The 14,410-nt window shown below is 35.4% G+C and overlaps 1 long non-coding RNA gene and 2 pseudogenes across 1 annotated transcript; all 3 read right to left on the bottom strand.

Moving 5' to 3' along the window:
- Positions 1 to 1,388: 1,388 nt before the first annotated feature.
- LOC146168289 (uncharacterized) lies at positions 1,389 to 2,642 on the bottom strand (annotated as a pseudogene).
- On the bottom strand, positions 2,642 to 4,351 carry LOC146168288 (uncharacterized; annotated as a pseudogene).
- A 1,965-nt stretch (positions 4,352 to 6,316) lies between these two features.
- LOC146168287 (uncharacterized) lies at positions 6,317 to 8,140 on the bottom strand. Its single transcript, XR_014500433.1, has 4 exons — positions 8,042 to 8,140; positions 7,850 to 7,925; positions 7,471 to 7,570; positions 6,317 to 6,814 (listed from the first exon to the last, which is right to left on the bottom strand). It is a non-coding gene; the product is annotated as an uncharacterized LOC146168287 (long non-coding RNA).
- Between the last annotated feature and the right edge of the window lie 6,270 nt (positions 8,141 to 14,410).

Genomic DNA, 14,410 nt, shown 5'->3' with positions numbered 1-14,410 from the left:
GAACTTCGCACTACTGTAGCCGGATCTGCAAAATTGCCTCACGATTTATTGCTAAAGTCGTTTACAGTAGTGCAAATTTTAAAGTTCGTTTACGACGTACTGTACACGGCTTTAGCAATGAAACTTATGTAATTTTGCAGATCCAGTTACAGTCCGGTAGTGCGAATTTTGAAGTTCGATAAACGGATGGGAAAACTTCGGCACTGGTCTGAATCTTACCACAACGAGATAATATTGTGCAGAAGAAGGCACTAGCCGTTTACCGAACTTTAATTTCGAACTTTGGGGACCGGCTCATTTTTCTAAAAATAGAACATTAAAAAAATAACTTCAAATTTGAAGTACGGCAACAGGTTGCCAAGCAAATTGCCTCTTCCTATTTTGTTTTTTAGCCTACTTACGTCAATAGAGTCGTTATAGAGCCCCTAGATCAACCCGCCATAGCGTACCTGGGCGAAGTTGGCGCGCTGGATTGGTTTTGGGTAATATCTCCAAAAGTTGTGACGATACAAAGTTGAAATTTCTACACAATCCTTATATTGCTTACATCTTTCCAGCAATCACACTTTTAACGATATGAATATTAATATTCAGCTATATTAACACCTAATTTTCAAACTTTCTCGCTAATTTTTACACGAAATAAACTACAAGACATACTCTTCAAAATGAGCCATAGCTTGTAGTCAATATCAATCGGGCCTTGCTTTAATATGCGATCAAAAATTTCATAACTGCTCAAATTCGACACATGGCCTATCGATTTCAAATGCCCCAAATACCATCTAATATTCACGTTAGAGATCTAAAATTTTCACACACGCCTTATAATAGCTTCAGCAATCCAGCAATCACACTTTTAGAAAAAAATATTAAAAAAATATTAATATTCATTTTTATGAACATTAATATTCAGATATATTAACACCCAATTTTCAAACTTTCTCGCTAATTTTTTCACGAAATAAACTACAAGACATACTCTTCAAAATGAGCCATCGCTTGTAGTCAATATCAATCGGGCCTTGCTTTAATATGCGATCAAAAATTTCATAAATGCTTAAATTCGACATATGGCTTTTCGATTTCAAATGCCCCAAATACCATCTAATATTCATGTTAGAGATCTAAAATTCATAGGGTCTGTTTGTTTCCCTTCATTTACCAAAAGGTACTTACGACTCTTGCCGGAATCAGATCGATGATTACCTCTAGTTTCCTAGAGAACGACTGACTCAACTCGTGAAGGCCAGACCATGAGAGTCATTAAATAACATGATTTGTTTATTTACAATTTGAAATCCAAATTAAATTATTTCAAAAATTTGTTTTTATTAATATAAATTCGATAAAAACAAAAACAAAACAAAAACAAAATACAGAAGCGATTAGTTACCTTTTTTACATTTATCGCAAAACCAGATAACCTCGTCATTTGCTACATTTGCGGGAACGCTATCAACCACACAGGCTGGATGATACCACTCCTTACAAGAGCAGCATTCCACACTAAAATCTTTATTGGCTCTATGAGCTAAACGACAGTTACAATATACCGCGATTGTCAATTTCATTCTGTTGCGCTTTGTATGATTTTTGTTCCGTACAATGTCACTTGCTCATATAGTTTCGTTTTTAAGCCACTTTGCTACCATGCTGCGTAATCTTTTCTCAACAAAGCTAACTTCCTCCGGCCGAATTCCCAAACAAAGAGCTGCAGCGAATGCGATCGCGAATGGGCCACAGTTCCCAGACTCGGACTGTGTTTGAACCTTCGGAAAAATGACCTCGATTGTTTTGTCCGGCAGGAAATTAGTCTGGATAAATTAAACTTATCTTTATCAGTATACGCACGAGATAAAGCACTATCATAAATGAGCAATGTTTGTTCGTTCGTTGAAAACATGTTGGAGTCTGTAACCCAATGATTGCCGTGGACCTGGATAATTTGTACAAATGTACCTTTTGGTGTATGTACTGGAGAATTATCAGACGAAAACGCCAAACAACTTTGCAAACCAGATACCTGAGGAAATTGTTTAGACAATACGCACATTGACGCGTCTATATGCGAGTCCGATAACCATTTACCTTTTTCTGTTATTTCTGCGAAATCTGTTTTACTTAACATAAAGCTTGAAATAAATTTAGTTGCACAACAGCGTCGCGCTAAACAATTTTTAGTCATTTTACACAAACAATCATTCAGCGTGTTAAGTTCGCATTCCAATGTTTTTTTTTGATTTTTTGCAGCTACGGAGCTGGTTTGAAGGCGCCTGCATATATTTACCAATGCTAGTATCTGGGGTTGCCACTCGCGATCGCTTTCCCCATTTTTCTTCTGGGTCTGATGACTCAGTATTCGTTCTTTTGCGCTTTTCGCCTACCCTGACACCGTCCTTGTATTCACGAACAAGGCCAACATGACAATCGGCGTAAACCTGTGCAAACTCGTGTAAACCATTAAATTTCCTTCCCTGACACCTTGTTCTTTTCAACTCTTGCTGGCTTTTTTCCATGATGACCTGCGTGCGATTATCTTTGGTAAACGTTTGTTCCGGCCTCTTATGAATTTTAACATACGGTTCTGAATATTGTTTGTAAAAAACGTTTTTGCCGTGCCTTCCAAGATCCCCAATCATTATACCTGACCATAGCGCAATATTTGGTAGCGTATATTTAACAAACTTTTCTAGCAACTCGGGACTGAAAAAATCGTTGGTTATTTCACCACTTGACAGAATATTGTTTTTTGCATTTTTAATGACGCTTGTAAAAATATCTAAAAAAGGATTTAGTTCAAAATCAATAATTAGGTTGTCGTCTTTTTGCATCTCTTCCATATCGACATCCGATACAGTTTCATCAAAAGTGATTTGACGTCCAGTTTTTTGCCGTAAAAATCGCCAACTGCTTTCCGCGTTAATTGCATTTCGCGTCAAGAATAAAATAGCCATGTGGTGAATAATTTCGGTTATTTCTTCCGTGGTACCAGCGCAAGTAATTAAACCCATAATATACATTACTTCACGCCTGCGCTTGCTTACCATACCTGCAAACTTTTTCATATTTTTCATGGTATGACTTCCGCATAAAAGTAAAAAAGGTTTTAACAAAGTAATTTCGTTCGCTTTACCTGTCACTACTTGAAAACATCGAGATAAATACGTTTCCAAGCTCTCTTGAAAAATTTCAGCCAACACGGACTGAATTAATGCGACACTACCATCGCAAATTAAAAGGCGAGCGCGCGATTTTCCACAAATTAGATTTTCGTCACTTTTAAAAGAAGCAATAAAAGTTTTAATCGATGAAGAGTTGTGGGAGTTGGTAATATAAGTACCAACTGCTAATGGCGCTCTTCCCTTACACGGATGACGAACTACAATTTCATAAACATAAAACGGTTTCGAATTGTTTGTTTACAACATAATACTGCCAGTAGCGTCAATGTAGGCAGCATCGAAGCGAGTTCTATCGTGATAAATTCTTAAAGTGTCCTCAGACCACAACATAACTGAGCGCGGCTCACCTGACCATTTACGTAAAACGCCTGGGAGTTTTTCTCCGACTCCAATCTCTTGCTGATTTGAAAACATTTTTTGCAACGCCCCAATCTCGCTTTTATCTAAAACCTGGATTTTTCGCGCTTCTTGCCTTGCTTTTTTTAAAACCCCAACATTCGGTGCATCGTCCCCATTACCCGACTCGAAAACATCCTCGGCGAGAGTTTGGAGGTTCTCAAGATACTTGCGCCGGGGTTAACGTTTTCCAATTTCGCCTTAAGTTCGTTTCTGCGAGATCCTTTTAAGTAACACCCTGATGTGTCGTCTGCGTGATGCTTAATAATCCCGCTGTAATTAACGTGGAAACACTTGGTCGTTTTATCGTAAACTTTTATTTCAACAAGTCGACTGCAAGCATTAAATTTGCATTTACCGGAACAGGAAAAAACGATATTTGATCTATCCGATTTATTCCAACGATGACATTTAAAAACAAACGAGCAATATCCGTTAGATTGTTTTAAATATTTTCTGATTATATCGCTCCAGTTCTTGTTTTTAATATAACGTCCTTGGACAGAACTACAAATTAAATCCCAATCTTGGGGGGTTAAGACAAAATCTGCGGAATCGCTGAGCGGCTTCGTGGGCATCCAGTAATCGACCTCATCATTTACGCCGTCGACGCAGGTGGATAACTTTACGTCCGGTTTTTGCATGGTAAGCCTCGCGGGTTCGTTGGCAATTATATTGCCGCTGGGATTAGTAGAAACTGGCGAATCCTCAAGCGCAGTATCGTCAGTGTTTTGGAGCTCAGTAATATTTGGTTCTGCGTTAGACAACATTACACTTTTATCTTGGAAACATTGACTATAATCCTCGGGTGTTACATTAGTTTTCCACAAATACTTAATACGCGCAACTTGCTTTTTTATATCTTTTTTTGAAAATTTTGAACCGAATAAAAATGAAATTACGGCTTTCCAACAAGCTGTGGAACTTGGGTTAAACGAGTTAATTGAGCTAATGGCCCTGTGATAGCTTTTTCAGCATCTCCTAACAAACGAACACTACTAACCTTTTTCTTCAGTTGACTGGTAGTTGGATACTTAGCTTCTGTCGCCCGCCCAACGGTCTTTACAACTGCCGTCCTTCCGACGGTCTTCGCCTCGGGAGCCTTAGCTCCTGCCGCTCGCCCAACGGTCTTTACAACTGCCGTCCTTCCGACGGTCTTCGCCTCGGAAGCCTTAGCTCCTGCCGCTCGCCCAACGGTCTTTACAACTGCCGTCCTTCCGACGGTCTTCGCCTCGGGAGCTTTAGCTCCTGCCGTCCGCCCAACGGTCTTTACAACTGCCGTCCTTCCGACGGTCTTCGCCTCGGAAGCCTTAGCTCCTGCCGCAATTATAAAACGAGTTCAGTCTTTGATTGTAATGCCACAAATTTTGTGTGGTCTTGGAAATTTCGTTAAGCCCCAACAGGTGTAACGACGAAACCTGGTGGATATCAGACCCTGTAACACACAAGTCCTAATGAAACAGAACCTATCTAACGAGTTAAGCCTGTGTTCTTGTTTCAAAAGAACTAAATGAGTTTGCCGCAATCTTACAAGTGGAATATGCACTAAATGCTTTATAAATGTACAGAGCAAAATATTTTCACTTTTAGCAAAAACACACACTTCAAAGAAACATTACAATCTACATTACCAGGATTAACATTTAAAACGCAAAGGCCTGGCATAACTTATATCAAAAGTCGAATATTAGACAAGATTATTTATAAGTGTGTAGTAAAACTTTAACTTTGTGCACAACATTTTGGACTATAATTTCTATAGCCATAATAGGTTTAAAGGAAAAAGTTGTGGAGGCTGTCTCCCGCTAATAAGTGACAAAGGGGCATCTATTGCAGCGAAACAGATTACGTCAAAGCGTTGTATTTTGCTTTAAAACGCCAGAAGCCAGTATGCCAAACAAATAAAGACAACACTAAACGTCTCCCTGGCCATCGGATGTTATACGCATTTATGAAAACATCGGAATCTATAACGTCACCTTGAAATTGTGTGCGCAATCTAAATTTTTATCTGAATAAACAAAAACGGAATACGGTAAGAAACAGTCAGACTAAAATCTCACCGTTTTAAGAAGGAAATGTAATTATCGAAACTCCGTAAAATATTTCGACTTCAATGGTAAAAACAATCATCTATTTATACAATGAAGATGATAAAATAATTTTATATTTAAAAGTAAACAAAACAAAATCTGTCGTGGAATACCAGTTACTAGGGTAACCATATTTTGACATAATCTCTGATAAACCATATGAAGGTTTAAATGTGTATCTTTCATTCAATGCGTCGCGTATTCTTTTAAATTAATATTTTGTCTATTTAACGAAATATAGACACCTATTTCGCGCTTAGTGCGATCGCTTTGTGGGAGTGAGTAAAAAATGGAGTTATGGGCTATTCTTTTCTTTCCATGTGTTAGGTGTGGCTCTTTGCGGTTAACCAAGTAACAATTGCGCTTCTTGGTAACTGATTGTTTGGCCACACCTGGTTGGTAACTGATTTGTTTTGGCCACACCAGTACCATGTTCATTGTTCGTATTTAAAAAACGGATTTTGTTAATTGCGCCTCAAATAGTTTTGATGGACTACACTGTCATTCGATTAAACACCAAAATTAAACACCTGAAAGGGGCGAAATGTCAGCACGTTTAAAATTAAACATGTTTAAATTCCAGGTGTTTAGACTTTTGCCGTTTATTCTGCCAGGTGTTTAATGCTAGCATTCAGTGTTTCCAAACAAATTTCACAATATATTATGAGGTATACAATTTTATTATACCAAACAAAACGAGTAATAATATAAATATCGCATGTTTAATACAATGCAGGTGTTTATAAAAACAAAAATGCATGCGTATGTGATAAAAAGAAAAACACAGAAAAAGAAGATATTTTACAAATTTGAAAACCTTTTTTTAATATTTATAATTGCTATATTTGGCAAATTTTCAAGGTGGGGCCTTTCGTACATTGTTTAAAAACATATTAAAACACAGAGCAACAGGATGATGGATGACTTAAATCCCGTGTATATTATTAACAGCTTCGAATATCAATGAAATATAATTTAACAATTTTTTCAACAAGTGTTGTTCTTCCACAAATTTATAATGTCCATTCCATCCACTAATATACCAATGCAGAAAAGCTGCTGTGCCGTACACTCCAAAGGTTTTCCCAATAAAGGCCTCGAAGAGCTTTTCTTTTTAGAAGACGAGTTGAGCATGGCTGCCTAAGAAATAAAATTTAGATCAATATAATACACTGCAGTGATTAAATTATACACTATCACTGAACAACTCTTTATTCATTTGCTCATAGTAAATTTTGTCAAGTTATCCACAACCACTACATGTCATGTCATAAAAATATGTTTTAGTTTGTCACCAATCACTACAAAAGCATATTATTATGACATGTACTAGGTTTGGTGGCTATGTATACTCTTTGAGCATGGCGTTAGAAAATGTATTATTTGTGTTACACTGTAACCTAAAGACAGCGCAATGATTACAAAACAAGTTCATTTTTATTGTATTAATATCTTCATGACCCACTAAAATTCAAAAAAAAGGTTCACCCTACTATGAAAACCCAATTAAATCATTAAATAATTTGAGATAAAAAGTAAATATGTGAGCCAGAATATTGTATTGGCCATTATGTTTTATTTAAAATAATTGCTTAAACTAGTGATACACATATATTCTAGTGATACACAATCTGACCCGAAAAAGTCGCCCATTACTGGGACATGCAGACCAAACATTATACACAAGTTATGGAACACAACACATAAATTAAATATCTATTCAATTATATGTATTTACCACAAATTTTAAAGCTCTATAGATGAACTTGAGAATAAGAAAATTTGAGTTTGTTTACCGTGTGTATCAAGTTTAGTAGATTTATACTCTTTTGTTGTTTTCCACTTGAACTTTGTCACAGACTTTTATTTTACCATCTTACACTGCAGTTAAAATTCCTGTAAATAAATAAAAACATTAATTATGTAAACTATATATACCGTTTTATTAAAGCGTCAGTAGCACATCAAAAGTACTACAGATTAAATTTTAGATTTAAAGCTTCAATGTAAGATTTAAACAATGGAAATAATAAATTAAAACTAAAACACATATTAAAGTACTTCAGAAATTTTACAGAGATACAAAAAATTAATTTTCTGGCTGCTACTAACAAAATAAAAGCCAAATGGGAATAAACTATATTAATGTAAAACATGTAAGTAAAATTTACTTACATTTTTAACCTAATCTCCTGTGAACCAAGTTTTTTTGAAGTTGAAAAGAGCAAATGGTTTGCTGTCATTGATTGCCCTAAAACAAAGCAGTGTAATCTAAATACCTTTAATAATAATGATTTAATAACAGCATACTTGATTGTTTAACAGAAAAATTAAAGTTCTACTTCAGACAAGAAATAGCTTACAAACCTGTTTCGTTGAATATTTTCATGTCTACATGTGTATGGCACCAAACTAAAGTCTTTCACAACTTTCATTGCTTTTGGATTTATTAATGAAATACCTAAAATTCTGAAACAAAAATCCAATTTCAGACATTTCGTTTTCGCTTGGAAAACTTCTTTTTAACATAAATATCACACTCTAGACCTGCCCGTCTTCAAGCGTCTTGCACAGCTAATAAAACATTATCACTACACATTTATCAAAAAGCAAATTAATATAAATAATATATATATAAATCACCACTATACACATTAGTATTCGTTTAAAATCAATCTAAGTAACTCGAAAGCCAAAGTACGCAAAACCGTCTTTAATTGTAATGTATAACTTTATTGGTTAAAAGCCAAACTTCTTTTCAACATTTTGAATTCCCGCGTTGGTCAAAGTCACAGACCAGTGGATATGCTTTGTTGATGTTCATCGGACCGAATCAATTTCAAATAATTTCAATCCTGAGTTGATCTATTGAATGTACTATATATATACAATATGATAAAAACTTGTTTTATAACAAAACAAATTTTACTATAAATAGTTAAAATATATCGTCAAACATTTAATAAATAATTCTTACTATTCGTCATACGTTGAACAATATAAGCTTGAAAAATATATAAGCTTCACGGCGATACAGCTTTGCCCTAGAAAAAATCCTTTCCAAAGATTGCTTTCGTCACGCGTATGTTATTGCTGGCGCAATTTAAGTAGGTCATGGCGGCCCAAGATCGCACAGCTTCGCTTTTTTACTTTGGTGGTACAAAGTTATTCGCAAGCTACATAATGAAATCAAATATTGGATTTAATGGCACGTCAAGAACACAAACCCGTATTTTCATGATTGTCATTATATTTAAAAATAAAATGACGCCTAATAAGCCGTACAGATGTTAAGTGAAACCATGAATTAAGTCATTTCGTTTATTGTGATCTGTTAAGATTATACATGCAAACTTGTATAGTTAAATATTTGACGAAATCGTACATAAGACAACTGCACATTAGTGCTTAAAAATACCAATACCCTCATCAACATAAATGGCTTGAGCTCTTACTTTACAAGAATGTATCGAATTTAACATGTCTAATAATTGACGTGTTAAAATATGAAGTGTTTAATCGTAAACATGTTTAAATTCGTCAATTGTGCTTAAAATCACCCAATAATCGTTGTTAAACACGTCAAAATATCAGGTGTTTAACATAAAATCGTTCAGGTGTTTATAATTTAAACACCAAAACTAAAATTAAACACGAAGGTGTTTAAATTAGGTGTTTAAGTGTTTAGATTTTAAACGTGTATAGACCGTTTTGGTGTTCAAATTTAAACACCGTTCTGACAGTGTATAATCTGGTACTCATAAAGTTAAATTTAAACTTAACATATTCGGCCTTCATCTTTAAAATTTATGTTTATTATGTTAGTTGGGATAATAGGTTCAAAATTGTGGGCGGGTTCCATTTTTTCGCTATAAAATAGTGGGACGTTAAGTTATTTGAAGCTCTCTACGCCTACCTAGGGACAGTAATATCTAGCGATATATCTCCCTTTTTGAGGGTTCACCAATATGCTATTTATGTAAATCAAAAATGCTAGTAAACCCTCAAAATAATACTACGAATCCCCTGTTTGATTTTAGGGGTAAACATCACAACAATCGGGTGGTTTTATGGAAGATTAATACAAAAAGTTGATTAGCCTAATAAGAATGCTGTTGGTTGTAAAAATTATCAATAAGGTTGTAGATTTTGTGGTTTAGGCCCAAGGGTTGGGGATGCATTGTTGGAAGAGTGTTAGAAAAAATTGAATATTTTAAAAATATTGTCGTGTTAATGAATATTTACTTCCTGGTAGAGAATGTTTTTTGTTTCGTTTATCTATGGTTTCGGGGCATTAAACATATTTTTTAATTGATTGTAGGTTTTTTTATTAATAGGGGAAAATGAATTGTTTTTTTATTTGGTTTGAGGGGAAGGGGGAAGAGAGGATCAAAACAAAAAGCGTTTTTTTGTGGAAAAATATTTGCATCTACGTCAGAAGTAAAAGCAGAAAATTTTTTTTGCTTGCAGAAACAAGTCAAGGAAAAGTTTTGGGATGTGTATATGTCCATTTAAAGTTCTTTAGCATCTGTCAAGTCATAGGTGAAGGCAAGAATTTTTTCGGTTCATATCTATTTTTGCTTGCAGAAACAAGCCAAGAGAAAGTACAACTTAGTAAAACGAATAAACCAAAGTGTAATATATAGTATTACAAAAATTAACATGGGAAATAACCCTATTTATAATGACTCAATTATTGAACCACTCATAGTAATAAGGCCCTGAAAAATACCCCCTGACAAAATATACAACAACCGCAACCCCGTCTAGTTTATAATAAAATTAAAGTTTTTTGTCTAAGCACAAAATTACAACGCAATCTTTACAAAATAAAGTCCATTTTTCACAACACTTCCCAGTGTAACTCAGGGTGGCCCAAGGATGACAACATCGCGGGCCAGATAAATAAGTAGGCTATATGCATACCAGGAACAAATCAACGATTTTCGTTTGGTCAGGGAATGAAAAGATTAAAAATGACGTCACAGAGCATCGTCAAAGACATATAAGCTCTACTAGAAACTTTCTGCTATCGTCGAACTTGTGCGCAAATGAAATCGACCGTTAAGAGACTGGGAAAAAAGGTGTGTGCGAAGCGCGAAAAATTTGCCTATTTAGGGAAAGGCGGGGCAAAACGGACCCCTTAAGGAATAAATGCAATATTTCGAGTTTAACAAAATATGTTGGATGAGTAGGGTATCAACTGAAAGGTATTACTTAAAGTTACTCCTATGCTAAAAAAAACAACTAAAAGAAGCATAACTTCTGAATAAATTACCGGGGCAAAACGGACCCCACTAATAAATTATAATTTAATTGCTTTGTTGTGTGGATATGCCGAATCAAGGATTTGTGTTTAAGGGGAGCATAACATTTTTCAGAGATATTGTCACAAGGTACCGGTACGTCACAAAGTGACGTCATAATTTAAGTAATGGTATACATGGCGCCTTAGGTTAAAAATATTTTACAAAAGTAGGCCGAAACACACAAGAAAACCACTATAGCACTATACTAAGTAGCATTGCAACTATATATAAGTTACATGGTTGTAAATAGGCCGTACGTAAACTGCCTTATATTCTCTAAATGTATACCAACAAGTCTTAAAACAAATAGCAATCGAGTATAAAATAATGATATATTATTTATTTTTATTACAGCTCCAAAATGTCTTACTGGAAGACTATCACTAAATCAAACGGTGCAGTTTTAAGTTCAATTATGCGCTAGTAATAACGGATTAACTTGTGAGGGGTCCGTTTTGCCCCAACACTATCTATTTCATGAAAACATGTTTTATTTAAAATCTTTCAACTTAAAAAGCCAACTGTTTCGGATTAATAAACAGACCCCTATCTACAAATTATTTAGCAAAAAGTAACTTTTGTCTAAGTTTAGTAACAAATTTTCGTTAACGAGAAAACTGAGGGGTCCGTTTTGCCCCGCTTTCCCCCTAACAAAACTTTCAACTAAGAAGATTGCATTTTATAAGTGAGGGACTAGAATGTTCACAAAAAGGTTTCAACCATAGATTAATTTGGCTGAAATTTCATGTTGGAAAGGGCCAGGGCGTTAGCCTAAAAGCACAGTGAAACCTGTAAAACAACACTTTCTAGGAGCGCGATATATACTTTAAAGTGGCAAAAAGTATAAAAATACGGAAAAAAACGCAAATATAACTTAAGTTCGCAAAACAGACATTTTACAAAGTTCCATTTAGGCCACAGTGCGACTTCTCTCGAACAAACAAAAAATTAGGCGTTCTTTGCCACCCCCTGGATCCTAACTTGGTGAGAGATAGGAAACTGTTAATTATGTGTTGTTTTGTTGGATAATTTTCTTTTAAAAATCGATCTGATACAATCAGAAGACACCTTGAAAATCGTATAGCGGGCAGTCCGGTAACAGCATGATTTTAAATATTTTCATTATACTGTGGAAAACAGTGGTATATCAGATATTCGTGTAGCCATTGATCACACCTTGCTAACGATACCACACACGAGGCCATGCGTCAAGATTCTTTGCATCGTGTGTGGCATCGTTAGGAAGGTTTGATCAATGACTACACGAATTTTTTTCGATGTAAAATCGTCAATAACCGATATTAACATTTATAACCGACCGCGGTAACTTTTAAACGGCTGTAGTTGCACAATTCAAGAACATGACACTTCTAAAAAACGCATAGTGTCACACAAAGAAAAAATATAAAAAAATATTAGTGCTGCAAATAAATGATTTTTATCATTTAATATGCGCAATATCGCGAATTTTCATCCCAGCAACCTCTGACCATAATAGGCCGCAAATATTATTTACTTAACAAGAGACCGAAAATTCGTGTAGATCAAACCTCCAACGATTCCGCATATGATGCGAAGAATATTGCGTTTAAATCGTCGATAACAGAATATCCAACAAAGTTCGCGGTGATTTTAAAGGCCTAGCTGTAGCTTGACCAATTCAAATTGGAAACAAAAAGCTCGGTATTTTGTTTACCTTTGGCCAGGATCAGATTTTAAGACCCCAGAAAGTGGAGAAAAAAATTAAGTTACAAAACGTGGCGTATGTTTTGTATTAAAAAAAGACAGAAAACCCCAGTACTAGATGTCTATTATCACATATCACAAAATATTAAGAAATGCAACTTCTGGATAGTGAAGATTTTCAAAATGGCTGCCAAGATGGCCGCCAAACCCACTTCAAATATATAAAAATCGTTCAAGTCTGACGAAGGCTCAATCTAGTATTCCAGAACCTTGCCCCATCTGCAAAGAACACATAAATAATGGCAGTGAAATGTATACAATAGGTCTTAAAGGTGCTAATTGGGTCAATGTCGGAAGTACTCAAAGAGGTGATCGCATCTTGGTTGAGGCTGGAGTTAAGGTGCACACAGATTGCCGTAAACGCTACACAAACCCATAGCAAATTGATAGAAAATCCTCCAATCAGTCATACTAGAAATGCAGGTCTGTTTAATGACAAGACTGATAGCGTTTTCTATGGAGTTATACTATCCAGTCAGAAAGTTCAGACTACAACAATCGGTTGTTCACTTTACTTCAGACACCGATTTCACTGAAAAAAACGAGCAGCTTCAGACAAGGATGGATTAATTTCTCTTATTTGTGGTCAGCTGAGGATTAGAGGCTGCAATGTGAACAACGCACCAGTTGATGTAGATGTTGACAACGTCAAGACGGCAGTGGACAGCTCTCATCGACATAGTACGACTTTAATAATAGTAACCTGGGAACACTGCGCAACAATACATTGTTCAAGAACATTACAACAGCCAAGTCCCTTGTTTACTCTAAACGTTTGCCACTTTATCCTCTACCAAATTCCACTGCTTTAGAGTTTTCTACCAGATTAAGGTCTGGATTGAAACTGACGATGATATGGATGCTCTATACTTGGGATGGAAAGTAAACAATAATCAGATGGTTCCAATCATGACGGCCATGAAAGCTGCTCCAGATAACCTTGTGCCTGCTTAGATTACCCAAATATATATAGAAATTTACTGTTTTATTAATAACCAATTGTTATTGTTCATTTTTAAGTGTTTTGGCAGCCATCTTGGATTGCCATATTCAGATAATAATTAATTTAACAATTCTGAGAATGATCTCATTGACTTCACAGGGTATAAAAACCTAGATATAGACACCAATACTACATGTTTTGGTAATATGATAACTGAGTTATGGCCAATTTACTGTAATTTTAATGGTTTGGCGGCCATATTGAAAGCCACCTTGAAAATAACCACTTTCCGGAAGTTGGATTTCTTAAAATTTTAAATATAATAATACTGACACCCAATACTAATCAAATCAGTTAAAAAGGCTTTTGTTGCAATTTTCGGGGGGTAAGGGTAAAATATGTTATAAATTCCCCTACCTAGGCCGGGATTTCGTTCATATTTTAAAGGCGAAAAATATTCGAGCGAAGCGCAAAAATTATATAAACATAAGTTTGTTAAAGTTTCGCTGGGGAGAGAGCACATTGCGGAGGCCGCTTTTTGTCTGTAAATATGCCAAAAAATTCGCGTGGAACATACCTACAAGAAAGACAGAAGAGATTCGAGCGAAACGCGAAAACTATTTTCATTTTTATCTATAAAACAGGCTAAAATAGGGTTTGGCGGGGTCATGACTAGATGCGTCCCTGGAAAGATTGTGACAATAAACTAAACATGTAGAAACTCGCCTTTGTTTTCGC

Source organism: Ascidiella aspersa, chromosome 1 (assembly GCF_963924565.1).
Source record: "Ascidiella aspersa chromosome 1, kaAscAspe10.2, whole genome shotgun sequence".
In the NCBI taxonomy this organism is placed as follows: Eukaryota; Metazoa; Chordata; class Ascidiacea; order Phlebobranchia; family Ascidiidae; genus Ascidiella; species Ascidiella aspersa.
The sequence above is the reverse complement of the archived record's forward strand: the minus strand, read 5'-3'. Positions and strand labels throughout refer to the sequence as shown.